Source organism: Lagopus muta, chromosome 1 (genome assembly GCF_023343835.1).
Source record: "Lagopus muta isolate bLagMut1 chromosome 1, bLagMut1 primary, whole genome shotgun sequence".
NCBI lineage: Eukaryota > Metazoa > Chordata > Aves > Galliformes > Phasianidae > Lagopus > Lagopus muta.
Genome location: NC_064433.1, coordinates 88621196 through 88636529, shown reverse-complemented (window position 1 = coordinate 88636529; position 15334 = coordinate 88621196). Strand labels below are relative to the sequence as shown.

General features: G+C 41.2%; 1 long non-coding RNA gene across 2 annotated transcripts in view; it reads right to left on the bottom strand.

The window, feature by feature from the left end:
- The window catches only part of LOC125699144 (uncharacterized), a 96441-nt gene extending 82631 nt beyond the window's left edge, over nucleotides 1–13810 (bottom strand). For both annotated transcript variants that reach the window (XR_007379442.1, XR_007379450.1), the window contains exons 1-2: nucleotides 13769–13810; nucleotides 13357–13490 (exon numbers count right to left, since the gene is read on the bottom strand). This is a non-coding gene — a long non-coding RNA (uncharacterized LOC125699144). The remainder of the gene's footprint in view (nucleotides 1–13356; nucleotides 13491–13768) is intronic.
- Nucleotides 13811–15334: the final 1524 nt, after the last annotated feature.

Sequence of the window (15334 nt, the reverse complement as noted above, 5' to 3'; positions counted from 1 at the left end):
AAGATGAATTAAGATCATCACGTTGTATCATGACACACGTCATTAATACAAAGCAGCTTTGTGCCTTTATCAGTAATATGTGTTTCCACAAAAAGCCCACAATGTCCTTGCACTAAAAAGCTTATAATGTTAAACGACCTATTCTATACTTTCCCCACATGACCAAGACAAATCTTTTCTATGGTTTCTTTGTATATTATGAAGCATTGCGTATACACTGAGGCAACGTTTTGCCTGACGTTGAGTGGAAACACACATATTCCACTAATATCACCCTGTACTGTTCCTGGCTTTTATACCCAAGCTCAGAGATAACACACGCAGAGTACATTAACACACTCCAGTGGATTTAGGTTAACAGCCGAGTAATGAAAAGATAAACATTTATAAAACTTGATATGATACTGCATCCAGGTGGACCAGGACCAGGTGGTAGATGCCCCACATGAATGGAAGTGCTGAGGAGGAGATGCTGCTTTTATCCCCACACACTACTTTATCTTGACTTTAGAACATGATATAATTTAAAATACATGCTCTTCTATGATGGAGAAATTTTGATCCTTAAAAGAAGAAGCTATTTTTCAAATGCTATCTTTTAATTTTGAAAAAGACTGCATTCAAGACAGAATATCAGATACTAATATTTTTTAAGCAATCTGAAGCATGTAAAGCTTAGCCAGCAATAGAAAACCCATACAATCTATCCTCTATTGTCTGAGGGTTAATATGGTTATACCAAGCCTATTAGTTCTGAGACTCCTAATGAAAAATGTTCTATTTAACAAAGTGAACATCAACATCCTGAAGAGGTTCCTCAGCTATCTGTCTTCTACCTTTAATTTTAATTAACAAAACAAATGGACAGTAAATTCAAAGCAAAGAATCAACATTAATCTCTAAATCAAAAGGATTTATATTGAGATTACAATTAATCACATGCATGAAATATCTTATTTAATAGGGTGATGCCCTCAGTTACTTTGTTTAATCACTAAAACAATTCAATTTCCAAAATTAGGATTTGGAACCATTCCAAGCATATCCCATTAAGATTATCAATCCAGTAAGAACAGTGACACTAGAGCTCTGAAAAAATAAACTCGTCAAAAGTTTTTCTTCCTACACCAAATGTAAAGTACGCTCAGAGTGAGCCTCAATTAAAAATAGGGGAAGGGGTGTAAAACCACCTAACTGGGGAGGCAAACCCAGGACATTTGCACTAAAATTTAGTGAAATTATTCAATCCTCTTTCAAATGAAGGCCATTAAGGCCATATTTTAGCAAGTAAACTCCACAATACTCCTAGATTTCCCTCCAGATACACTGGCTGTGAGTTTGGGTAATTAACATGGAAATGATATTGCCATCATCCTTAATAAGGAGAAGAGAGAATACAGTCTTAGATTTGCACTCAGAATTACCAACTGCTGTGTGGCACTATTGCACAGACATCAGGTCATGGCCTAGATGCATGGACATGCTGTCATCAAACCGCAGGCTCCTGGACAGATGTCAGCTACAGCTTTCACAGCTGGCTGTGTCTTTTATTCATGTCAACTTTAAACCTGCTTCTTCAGCCATCATATTCAGGCAGATGTAGTACAATTGTTTATCATGCCCTTCCATGGTCAATAAAGGCAATCAAATAACACCTAAAACACTAGAAGTGGTGGAATTTAATAAGGCTGGATCTACCTCTCAGCAAAGCACTACAGTCAGTTTGGATTTAACCTGGCCATAATGTTTTAACGTTCACATCAAAACATGGCAAGAAGAACTCACCAAAACATGAATTGACATACACACACACAAACACACGTCTTTCACATCAAGCCAAATACTATAACTCTTCGGATATTGCCTCTGCAACATTAGCACAACACTATTCATAATATGATCAATAAGGCTGTCCTCCTACCAACCTCCCCACTCAGCTCTCACTCTGTGTCATGGTGGATTTATTTAAAAGGTACATATTAGTCGAATGTTGCCAAATAATTTCTATTTTTCCTACTGCACTCTATCTTCCTTCTTAAAAAGAAAGAAAAACAAAAATTGAGCTGTGGAACTCTGAACATTACAGATAGTGTTTGCAAGATGACAACTGTGTCACATCCTAACGGAGAAGAGCAGCCACCTACAGCTTTCTTATTTAAAGAACACTTCTCATTTGAAAAGTCATTTTTCAAGTAGGTTTTCTTGCTCTATATGCTCAGAATTGTGTTGCCAGCATAAGCCCTTCTGGCTCCCGACCCCCTCCACATGCAAAACTTCCTCGATCACCTTCTCCCTTCCCTCTTTCTCACGGTTCTAGTCATTTATTGCTTTTTAATCTCAGAAAAGCAAAAGATCACCTGCACAGGATAGTCTTGAAGCCAGACTTGTCCCAAGAGCTCTCCACCATGCCGTGGTTTGCCAGAGCCACATGCAAGGCAGTGAGGACCGTCTCCCCTCACTCACCCTGTCTTTAACCCCAGTCTGCATCTCCAACCTGCACCGCAGCCCTGGGTCACCACCCTCAGGCCCGGCTGACAGTACCTCTACAAGGAGACACAGATCCACAAGACAGAACAAAATGTAGTGTTATCCCTAAAGCCCATCTTGCCACTCTGGACAGATTATTAGCTTAACTCCTTCCTTTAACTCTCGGGAAAACACAAGTGCATCCATTAGAGCAAAGTGCTGCAGGACCAGCACCAGAGAAAACAGACATCTGCATGCTGGAACACACTCAGCACCTTCCCCTAAGCATACACACAGTAGAACCAGGGAGCTCTGATGGAAGAACACAAGGCCAGGGCCGCTATGTGCCATCACAGGTAGGGCCATTCTATTAATCGTGCTGGAGGAGGCAGGAGGAATTGCACCAGGCAGCTCTTCACAGTCAACGTGTGGGCCCTGCCATGCTCAGCAGCTATAGGTGGAGGTAGTGGCTGAGGACAAAATATGCTGAGCAGTGGAACAGCCTTCTTAGCAAAGCTCCTCTGCGGCAAGGCAGCAGCTGAAGGGCTGTGCAGATTACAAGTCCAAGTCTTCACTGAGTAAGAAATTGGCTGAACAAAATGCAAGCTCCATAATAAGCTAGATAAGGTGCAGGACATAACTACAACTGATGGAAAGCTTAATTAAAACACATACTGTCATACTCAATATTTTAGTTCTGTATGTTATTTTGTGATTTTTATGAAGTTTTTTTTTTTGTCTAGGTCTCTTCCTTCTGAAGCTTATTTAAGGAGAAATGTTCAATGTTTGAATCACTTAATTCTCTTTCAAAGTTCTTTCTGAAAAAGAACATAAGCCACATGAGGGATTGAAGTTAGGACTGTTCCCTAACTAGTCTTCCATCCTCTGAAAAATGTTGTTTTGTTACCTTCAGGGACACTACAGACTTGCATTTCCCTGGGTTTCTGATGCATGTGAGAGAAATGCCAGTGGTTAATACAAGAATTGGCTAAGCTACTTGGTAGGGAAGGAACAGGCTTGCACAGAAAATTTCCTCAGCCAGCTCATCTTCTTCCCATGTCAGCCACCATAAAGAGTATTAACTAATGAAGTAAATATCTTTCAGAGTACATAAAGGGAACAGCTTCCTAAACCATTCTTCGCTTTGCTGGTACAAATCCAGGAACAGAATATATGAGAAGGATCCATCTTACTTTTTTATGAGCACTCACAGAAAATTTAAAGGATTGAGAGCAACACATCAGCCTTCTCCACCCATCAATCCTATTCCAAAAAATTCAGAAAGATACAAAAAAAATCCAAAGACAAAAGATAGTGACAAGAGCCAAACCAAGCACCTGGTCCTGCTGATTGCCTGTCCTGCCCATTCGATAGCCATATCTCACACACTTGTGCTAGCTGCAGTCCATACAGGGCAGGAGTATTGTGCTGCCACACAGCCTGGTGCTCAGCCTGCCAGACCACTGCCATCCTGCACAGCTTCCTTGGTCACGTAGAGCCAGGGTGGGCTGATTGATTGCGCTTAATGGGGGAAACAGGAGACCTCAGGTTGGGAGAAACTGATCTTTCTCTGTGGCGGTAGAGGCCTGCCCAGCACGGCACCAGTGCTGAACAAAGTGGAATGGTTAATGGAGAAGAATTGATCCACCCAGTCCTTGTCAGACAGCCAACTGCTGCCTCAAACAAAGACGCCTATGTGTAACACTACCAGGCAGTTGCTTAAATCATGCCACAGTTTATAATTCCTCCCCATACGTCCCCCCCACTGAAATCCACCCTTCCTTTTTAACAGCTACTTATGCCCTGGACAACCTCCTTTTCTCCACGCTTTGAGGACTGACAGTGGAAAAACACCCCTGAGGCAGGACAGCCTTACCTCTCAGATCCCCTTAGGCCATTTGTGCTTTCTATCAAAAGCAGAACCATAAAGTACCCTCAGAAAAGTCAGAGAAGTCCAAACCAAAGAACATCCTCCAAAGAAGATAAAAAAAAAAAAAACAGAGGGAGACCTTGTAAAACTTCCCCATTGATGTTGCAGCTATCGAAGAAGCCAGGCAGATTGCACATAGCCTTCAGGGCTGAAGCGTGCTTCACCAAAACCTAGCTTCGGCCAGATACACCAAAGCACTGCCTTTTGGCAGCACATGTCACATCTATGAAGTCAATTTCACAGCTTGATACATTTTCCCAAATTAACTCTTTATTTAATTCCTTGGTGCTTTGGAGCAAGAGAGACACACCTTCCCTTTGAAGGGTAGAAGCGTACCTCTCCTTCAGGTTTGAAGCTCAGAACTCATTAAGTATGGCAGAATCAGTAGAGCCCAATATTTGAACCCATAAAGGGAAGGCAGGAAGGAGATCCCACCCGCAGCAAGCAGACAGCTGCTACACCCAGCTCCTCTCACCCCACTACAGGAGCCCCCAGGGCAGAGCTCTGCTAACAGCACTGTAGCTGAGCACAGTTGCACATTCTGGTTTTGGCATCTGTTTATCATTAAGGATAACCTCACCTGAATGACTGGGGAAACAGCCACCTGTTTTTAAAAACAGGTTTCAGCTCTTTCTCACAGGCACTATGCCTGTGCTGAGTGATGCTTTAAAAATATACCAAGACACAGCACTAACACTGCAGTGTTTCCTTACTCAGCCGGGCAGGGCAATCTGCATCTCACAAAAGGCCAACATATGGTGCTGATAGCTCCCTGATTATGTCAACATTTATTAGGTAAGTAAAAATCACCGGTATTCTTTAAAGGAAAGAGCCCAAGTGCCTACAATTAATATTTCTCCACCCCACTGAAGAAACTAACGTAACGTAATTCCTTATGTCTCCACTTGAAATGGCTCAAAACTCACAAATTATGTCATTGGAAACAGCAGCGGCTAACAAGAGGTTCAGTATAATGTATTTTCATTAGCTGAGGCTAATTGGAGCCAAATGAGTAAAACAATGCTGTAAGGGCGAGCAGCAGAAATCCTTGGGTCTTTAGGAGACGAAATAAATGAGGGTAATCAGTGGCGTATGCAGAATACGGCATGTTCAATTAATATAAATAGGATAGCAGTCAACTGCAGCGCTCCACCGAGGCGCAGACGAGTGCTGGTGGGCAGCAGATGTCTTATTATATTGTACAAACACGAGCAGTATGGCAGACAAAACCAGCAAAAACACTCCGGTTTGAGGGACACCCAAAAAAACAGAACTGGGGGGGGGGTTAAGAGAAAACACAATTTGCCACAAGAGGAGGTGCTGCCAGGCTGAGTGCAGCATGCATTCGTAGACACCAGCACAGTCGCTACTGCAGGGAGCCAGGGAGAGGATGGAGAGCAGGGAGGAGGCAGCTGCCTGTCACGTTAGAGACAAGACAGTCATGGCAGCTCTACCCTTGGCAGTTCTAACACTTGCCACCTGCACGCACAGATATTTTATGGGGGTGGATTATCTGAGCCATCCTCCTCCTCCTCCATCTTTTCATCACGTCAGTTTAATTGTTACAGTAACGATAGTAAATTGATTTTGCTATTTCAGCTTTCAGACCCTCCTGAAGTGAGAACAACCAACCTTGTCTTTCACTTCAATCTTCTTCTCAAGAAGATCAAGGCTGCTGTCCCTCAATTTTCTCTTCTTTTAGAAGAGAGAATAATGAGATCCCTCTTCAGCTTTCACCTCTGATCTGATCTGTGGAAGAGTCTGATTTTATTATTATTATTTGTATTTTTCTCTCCTCACTAGGCAACCTTCTTTCTTATTCTTATGCTCTGAACATATGGCTTTAGAGATTGTTATTTCATGCATGTGGTCCTTTTTTTTTTTTTTTTTCTTTTTTCTTTTTTAAGTTACTGGTATTTCTATTTAATTCCTGGTTTGCCTGGGGCTTTCTATGCAACTGCTGAATAGGAATTGCTGGTAATTCTATTATTACTCTCCAAATACAAAGCTCAAAGATTCATTCCCTGCACAGCCGAGAAAGACTGATAGGTACCATACAAAAACTACCAAATTTAAGCGAATAACATCAAAACTCAGGGAACTATCATTCACATCCAAAGACATTCTGCCTATTTTTCACATTCTGCAGAACACTAACAACATCCCACAGCCATTAATAACATTACAATTTTATGATTAGGTCCACACTGACTTGGCTTTCATCATCTCACATCACTCGACGATGCTTCAGTGACTTAAGCAGTGAACAATAAAAATCAGACTTCAACTGAAAAACGTGCATCTTTCACCAATTTATTAACTTGTTTTATTATTTGATACACACAGGTTTGAGGGTTCTTTGTCTTACTCCCAAGATCCCTTCTCCCTCATTGCTCTGCTCCAGAAGAACGTAGCTTTCACATTAAAGAAACCTATTATATAGAAAAGATGTTAAACACCAGGAAGATCAAAAAGTTGTTTCATTATGAAAGCGAGGGTGAGTTAACATTTTTATTTTGTGCTGCACTGCATGGCTCATGTCTAAAGATAACGGCATACAGCAAATTATGCAGGAGCTGTTTATGCAATATGGCCGCAAGAAAAAAGTTTGTCAAGCATACAAGATGGCATATTAGGAATGGCTTAGGAGAGAGTTGCATGCAACAGCGATGGACTGGAAGTAAAAAAGCATAGTAAATCATACAAATCACTGATGATCAGCTGAGCACTCAAATCCATGAGCTGTTAAAATACTTCCTAATTTCCTGACATTTGCCCAGACATTTGTCTCCTTGCTGGATTTGCAGGTGCCAGGAACCTGCTTCCTGCTTCATTATCTGTAAGTTCTCATCCTGATTTTCACAATTAACTCATCAGTAGTGACCCACGCTCAGCTTTTGGGATGGCTTAGACCTTGATCATTTCCTTCTTTCAAAAAGTATTTAAGAATAAGGTTCAGATGTTTGAGGTATTTTGTACCTTGCTTGAATTTCATGCATATCTGATCATCCTTTGGATTCATGTCTTACTTAAAAGGCAGGTCTCAGCCACGGAAGGATCTTGACTGAGCATCCATTGAGCCTACCCAAGAGACTAGAGCTATTGGGCTTTTTGCAGTTATGGGACAATTCGTATAAATAAAGCTTTGATAAGTAAATACAGCAAAATTTGTTGTCACAATGGGACAAAGTGCACATGACCTTGACGGAGATGGCTCCAGGACTAGATGGATGTCTTTCTAGCACCATTCTGACAATTATCTAATGAACATGTATTAAGAACTATACCAACATAACTAAATACATACTTTCAATTAAAAAAAAATAATTACTAGCATAAAAATCAAACTGCCCTAACACTTGTAACACATTTTTAGAAGAGGCCTAAGGCCTCCAAACAGTGCTTTCAAACTCCATTAGAGGCCAACTCACAGGTCCTGCTGTTGCTGGATTTAGAACAAGTACATGAAATCCTCTGCAAAAAGTTAAGCTAAAAGAATGAATCCAAGTAATCCACTAAATGCTTCATGAGCAGCAGTTGTTGGCAAACACCCTCTCCTGATGCTATTTTATTTATTCTGCACTAGGCAGATTGTGCTGAGTTATTAACTTTTCTGCCGTCCTATCTGGAGGAAGTAGAATGAGTTCAGGCAGAACACACAGATCACTTGAAATTAGTTAAAATGCATGTCTGAGCTGACAGAGTTTGTTGGCAGTTCAGACAGAGAAAAGACCAGCTCCATGGATCACTGGCAGACTCTAAAAAGAAGCCTGATTCAGGTTTCAGTATTTTTTAATTTAAAAAAATGCATTCTGAGAATGAAATATTGAGGGGGAAAAAAAAAAAACAAAAACAACACCAGCTGTCTGTAGTAACTCTGCACTTCTTTTTGTCCTGAAATTGTTATACTGCCACTAAAAACAGAATAATTCTGTTTCCTTCATTCCTCAGAGGATTGACTGAAGGAACTGGGACTGTTTAGTCTGAGGGAAAGGAGGCTGAGGGTTTTTTATTGCTCTCTTCCAACATCTGAAAGGTGCTTACCTTCTCACTGGTGACAGGACAAAGGGAAATGGCCTCAAGTTGCACCAGGGTAAGTTTAGGTTGGATATCAGGAAACACTTCTTTACAGAAGGGTTGTTAAGCACTGGAATAGGTTCCCCAGGAAGGCAGTTGAGTCACTACCCCTGGATGTGTTTAAAAACCATCTGGATGTGGTGCTCAGGGACATGATTTAGCAGAGGGTTGTTAGAGTTCAGATAGTATGGTTAGGTTGCAGTTGGACTTTATGATCTTTAAGGTCTTCACCAACCTGAGAGATTCTATGATTCTGTGATTACAGCAAGAAGGTACTTGGAGAAAGAATCCTTACACTTGAGAAGAAATGCTCAGGTAAAACACCAGTTCCAACAAAGCCAGTGGTGAAACTGTCAAAAAAAAAAAAAATCCATAGATTTGGCCCTTCTGTTTTCTTTTACTCTTCCCCTTATTTTTAAGTATCTTGCCATAAAAATGGCTAAAAGTAAAAACAAACAAAAAAAAGTTTTTTTTAAAATAAGTGTTTCCTAAAAATTGCTGCATACAATTAAAGCAGACAGTAAAATTGTTGGAGCACATCCTTTCAAAAGCACAATCTAAGTACATTCATTTCTATTTTAAAAATGAATCAGGGCGTCTTTCTATCTATAAATGAACACTTTGAGTTGGAAAATAATTTCTTAGGAAACAACAGGAAGAACAGAAGTCAAAAAGTATTGTTCTCGAGCATAGTATCCAAACCATCTCCAAAATTGAAATCCTACAGGTTTTGCTGTTACCTCAGTATTTAGCTTTCATAAAGAACAGTGGGAGGATGGTTGGAGTGAATGAGATACACAGTTTCACATGCACAGCTGACATCTACCTTTGTAAGCCCATTGCCTTAGAACATCTAGGTCCTCCTTAGGAGAGGTTTGAAAGAGCTGCTCAAGGTCAGGAGTCACCCAGACTTCAGTTCCAGCAGCCTGAAGGATCTCAGCATGGCTGCCTTGGGACTCAGCAGCAACGTCCTGCTGGAAGCCACCCCACGCTCTAAGGCCAATCAGCTTTGCAGGTAAGAGGTAGGAGGCGAAACGAAAAGGTACAGTAAGCAAAGAGAATGAAACTTTGTTTTGAAGCATATTGCACCTTCCTTAAATCTGACCATAAATTAGCCTCTTTTCTGTAACAGTACACATAAATTCTCAATTTTTCATTTAAGTTGTTCCTCAAAGAAATGCAAGGTCTTTTCCAAAATAATACTAACAGAAACACTCCAGGTTTTCTCTCATAAATAGAACTTACTGGGGAGGAAAAAAAAAAACACAAAACAAAAAGACCATATAAATACAGCTTTCTCCACATCATATATACACAAGTGTGCATAATTAAGTTAGCTTGGTTTTTACTATATAGGTCAAATTATGTAGGGCAGGTAACTTGTGACACCAGTGAGCCCATCCCAAAGGTTTATCTGATAGATTGCTTAGGTTAAGCTCCTGTACTCCATTTCCCATTAATGTACTTGTTCAGGTATTGGTGTAGATTTCCCAATATCCCCCCTTTTTCCCAGTAGCCTTTTCTGCTCAGCTTCTTAATTGCCCTATATTGACTTGGCTACAGGGGCAGAAGGGCAGAAGAAAACAGTCTTTCAAATACAATAATAGCGATTTTCAGTTAGTGGATTCTCTTCTGCTTTGGGCTCAGATATCAGCCAAAGAAACTACAAGCGCTGACCTACTGACCTCTAACAGCCATCAATAACAACTAGGATCATGTAAATTCTCTCTCATGGAACAAAACACTCAAAACACAACTACTAAACCCACCACACCCTGTATCAGTATATAACAAAAATAATACAGGTGTTGGCATTTCACCATATTGCTACCTCATTGAGACCAAACTATCAGTTACTGTTTCCATTGCATCAGTGTCCAAGAAGCCTAAGCCACTGGACACTCAGTAATTATATTTTACAGCCAAAGAAGATAAAAACACAAAGTTCAGCTGATGTTTATTTGACAGACTCAGAACTGAGGGGTCAACTCTGTTAGGCAACCAGGCAGATTAAAAAGATATCAGTGAATTATAGAATCATTAAGGTAGGAAAAGACTTCTAAGACCATCTAGTCCAAACACCACCATGCCCACTAACCGTGTCCCAGAGTGTTACATCCACAGAGTTCTTAAACTTCTTCAGGCATGGTGACTCCACCACTTACCTGTGCAGCCTGTGCCACTGCCTACTACCCCTTCTCAGAAGAAACTTTTCCTAACATCCAACCTGAACATCCCCAGAACAACTTGAGGCCACTACCTCTCATCCTATCGTTAGTTACGTGTGAGAAGCAGCCAACCTCCACTTCATCACATCCTTTCAGGCAGTTGTAGAGAACAGTAAGGTCTCCTTCAACCTCCTCTTCTCCAGACTAACTAATCCCACTTCCCTCAGCCGCTCCTCACTCCTCGTTTTCTGACCAGGAATTGCAGCATTGTAACCCTTCCAGACATGGAAGGCTATCCTGTGCTTTTGGTTTGACTCCTCACACACCCTTCTTTGCCCATGAACACAAAGATGCACAAAGGCTGTGGGAAAAGTTCCTATCCCCAGCAGAAGGCTTGCTGCATTTGGGAGTCCCACATCTGATTTTTCCAAAGAGGAATATTTCATTCTCCATCTCTCCTCCCTGGAAATAGTGTCAATCATCCATATTTTCCCCCAGAAGAGATGAAAGCTCAACACACTCCGTCAGCACTGCACATCTGAAAACGATGTTATCCACGGTTCATTGCTTCACTTTGACACATTTAGGATTTTTCCTCACAGATGTAAATTTTCTTTAGGGGCAGGGAAAGACACCACGATTTCCAAGACTGTATAAATGGTTTGTTTAAATCTATTTGCTACAAACAGAAGACAGTTTTCCTATTACCATTTGTATGCCACCCTTATCCCAATTTCTACTTTACGCTGCTATATTCGCCTTGCCATAATATATCAGTAAAAACAAAGCCCAGAACCTAGCTAAGATGATCAGCCTCAATGTTCTTACGGGCAACATATAACCCTGAAGGGGATTTCACTCATGTATACAAAAAGCTATATTCCATCTACTGTAAAAAAAATACATGCACTTCAGTCACTGTTTTCACAGTTTTAAGCAGAAAAGAAGTAGATGGAGACTAGACTAGTAAATGAAAGATTCTAACTATTCTGTTAGAGTGCAAAATTCATCTCTGACTTCTCTCACCTTTCTTTTGCACAATGAAGTGCTTCCCAGTTCTTTTCCTATTTAAAACACAGATTGTTTTGATCTTGAGCAATACCACTAATAATTTAAAGTTACAAATGGAGTAGAGAAACTAAAGGATGAGAGCATAGAGAGAGAGCCAAGATACTAGAAATGCACTTCTCATAGATCATACACAAGAGACATTAAGGTTTTAGAAAGGTCAGCAGCCGTATAAATGCACAAGCATAAAAAGGGGCTATATTTATTTCCAAACAAATCACATAGCCAAGAACGCCTCATGCCCAGCAATATTGTGACAATAGCAGAAAACTAAGCATTCACTAGCTAATGAATGCAGAGCTTTATTGAATTAAGAAGTCCCACAGCAGCCTTTACCTTCATTACTCCCAGGTAGGCATCTCCCCAATGTCTCAAACTCAGGCAATTCTAAAGACAATTTTAAACACAGAATTCTGAGTTTAGAATACATTAGAATTGAGTAAGACTTCAAAACCAAGTTTTCTGCCTGTAATTTTTAGTAATTTCAGAGTACCTCAGCTCAGTGTCACTAGCCACTGTTCAGATACCATTTTTCTCCCCTGCAGATAGGGGAAGAACAAAGTTACTACATCTGCTCATCATCAGACCTCTTCCCCAAGGGAAGAGCTTCACCATGACAATGAAGACCAGCTTAGCAAGAAACACATTCAGCACTCCAACAAATGCAGTCATCAGCTCACTAAGCTATCCCTTGAAGTTTTATTTCAACTCCTTGCTACAGGGAAGTTCTAGTCAGACCTTCTACCTCTGAAACGACCACACAGGCTCTTTCTAGTGTCAGTGCTTTTCCCTAGCCATGACTGCAGCCACTACAGCCGTTCTGATAACCAGACCCACCACACACTCAAAAGATTGATGAACACAGATGAAACACAAAGGGGTCAGTTCAGTCTGCACTAGTAGTTACAAGGTGTCATGGTTTAATCATTTTTGGTTATTGGTATTCCACATCATAACATCACGTAGTGCATTAATTCCATTTCCAGGCACCTGTCCCAGAAGAAGAACTACATGCCTCAGAGGACTTTTCATTCAGAGAGGAGATATAAACCCCCGGCAAGGTCACAGGACCTCCTCTTTTTCCCCTTTTTGGCTCTCCTTCTTGCTCCTTGACCCCACCACAGTCTCACCTCAGCATTAATGTAAGGCCTTCAGATACTCTCTCTCTCATTATATCTGATTTATTAGCTTCAATTCTAATTATACTGTATTATAGTGTGTTATCTTGCATTCTGATATCTTACTTAGTAAATTAGTTTGTTTCTCCTCAGATCGTTGCCTCTGTTTTTAATTATTTGGGATCCCCTGTTTCCTTTTCTCCAGAGGCGTGGATTCACAAACCCCTCCACCCTGCTAGTCACAGAACTGGGCAGAACCAGCCCGCAAACCATTGACACAAGGGCTCTGCAGAAACATTGCCACCATAAGTTTCTCTTCTCCCAGTCCAGATTCAATTCATGCAAGCCATGTAGGACAAGATTTCATACCACTTGAAGCGAGACATGTATCATGAGACAAGGGTGTTGGAAAGTTCAACCCACAAACATCCCCTACTCTGTAATTTTCACCTATGCCCTCAGTCATCGTTCTCTACTACAAAACAGTGCAGAAATAACCCTGGCGCCCTTCACAAGGGGCCTCACTCACTGTTTCAGCCTTCTTTCCACCATTGCAGAGGGCATGCTGGGGACAGGCGGGCTCCATCCGCTGTTTGACCTTCTGTTCAAATGGGGCAGCTTCTGATGAACTCAAAGTAAGTATGCAGAAAACCACGTCCTCTTCTGTGAGAAGAAAAAAAAAAAGAATGTGAACTGAACTGCTGCTTATTTTTTATATTATAACCCCATCATTCACTGCTATTGATATCAGCTGTGATTAAAAAGACATGATTGCATAAACCAAAACATTCTACAGAATAATAATTAGTGTATAATCAAAGAATATTAGGATGCTATAATCACAAAATAAACAAAAGAGTTAGGCAAAGTAGACTATGATAACAAAAGAGAAAAAATCTCTTAGAAGAGAAAGAGAAGACTTGCCCCTATCCTGTGCTCACCTACAAAACTCCAACAGAGCAGATCTCCAAATAAAATCCTTCCCCACTGGTAGCCAGCTCTTAAATAGGTCTAGGAGGGGTGCAGCCAGGTTCCACCCCTTCCAGCAGCACAGGAGAATTGCCTTCACCTGTGCTCCTCTGGCTGACTCATGGCTCGCCTCAGGTGATCAATCAGAGGTTCAGGCCATGGCTCAGCAGTTCCCATACAGTTAGCATATACATGTAACTTTGCACTTCACAAGCATTAACTAATCAGTGTTTCTTAAACTTCTTTCACCTGTCTTTAGCTCCTTTCCATTTTCCCTCCTCATTTGCTCTGCCCTTGTTTGCAAGGAAACTTTTTCCCTCCCAGCTGTACTATGCCCTTCCAAGCTACGCCTTTCTCCCCACTTGCTCCTTCTTTCTCCCTGTCTTTCTTTTTACCCTCAGGCAAACTTGTTCCAATTAAAAAAAAAAAAAAAAACAGCTGGAGGAGGCCCAAATACCTCCCAATGAACAGTGAGAAGTAGCAAAAGAGATATTAGCATCCTTGCAACAAGGTGAGCAACAGAGAGGAAGGGAAACACAAATGACAGAGAATAGGATTAGGCCGTCAACCTGCTAGTGAGGACAGCAGAAAGCTATAAGAAAGAGTTTGGGGAATAGAGGAGAAGAGCTGTGCCTACAGCGTTTGCCTTTTCTTATCACCAAGGTTTCAGGTGCAGTGAGTTCTCTTGTTACCCAGTGCCCATGGAGACTACAGAGCCTGTAGCAAAGACCCAAAACTGATGCTGACAAACATTTAAAGTGCAACCAAATTCAATAGCTCAGGTTGCATTCTCTATCAGTTTCCAGACATCCAGAGAATTTAAATGAGAACATTTTTCATTCAAGAAGGAAGGAAAGGAAACTCTAAAATATATACCTTTTTTTTTCTTTTTAAAGGCTGAATTTATTTTCGGTTCAGTACAAGTTTAAAATAAAATAGACATCTCAAGGAGAGATAAGAATCAATCTAAAGGCAAAACATACACAAAATCAGACTTTTATAAATTGCTTATGAACAAATTTTGAAAATTTGAAAATTACTCAGAAAAATGAAGTTCTCAAAAAGCCTTTCGGGTAAGATGAGGAGAGGCCTCTGCTGCACCAGCTCACATTTGAGAAGCCGATGGAAGGGACTGCACGATAGAACAGAGGAATCCACAGAGAGCAAAGCTCAGCCATCCATACCAGACCCCAGATCCTCTGAGGAGGTCTGGAAGGAAGTGGTCCCCCTTAGCTTCCCTGTAATTATGCTGCAGCACTTCCACACATCCAGGTGTGCTGTGGCCAGGCACAGGGGCCAGCATAGATTGCATTTCTTCCCTTGATACATAAGTTGGAGTTTTCAAGAAAAGATTCAGGCCTTCTGTGATGTGCTGAAGACACATAAGGCAGGTATTTCCTTGTGCTTATAGCACAGGCTCCAACTGTTTGGTGCCTGGCTGTAAGGTCTGAGGTCTAAGCTTTCCCTGAGGGTACCAGAGAAGCACATCAAAAGCCCTCCCACTCTTCTGCATGGGTCTTCTGCTGGAACATATTTCT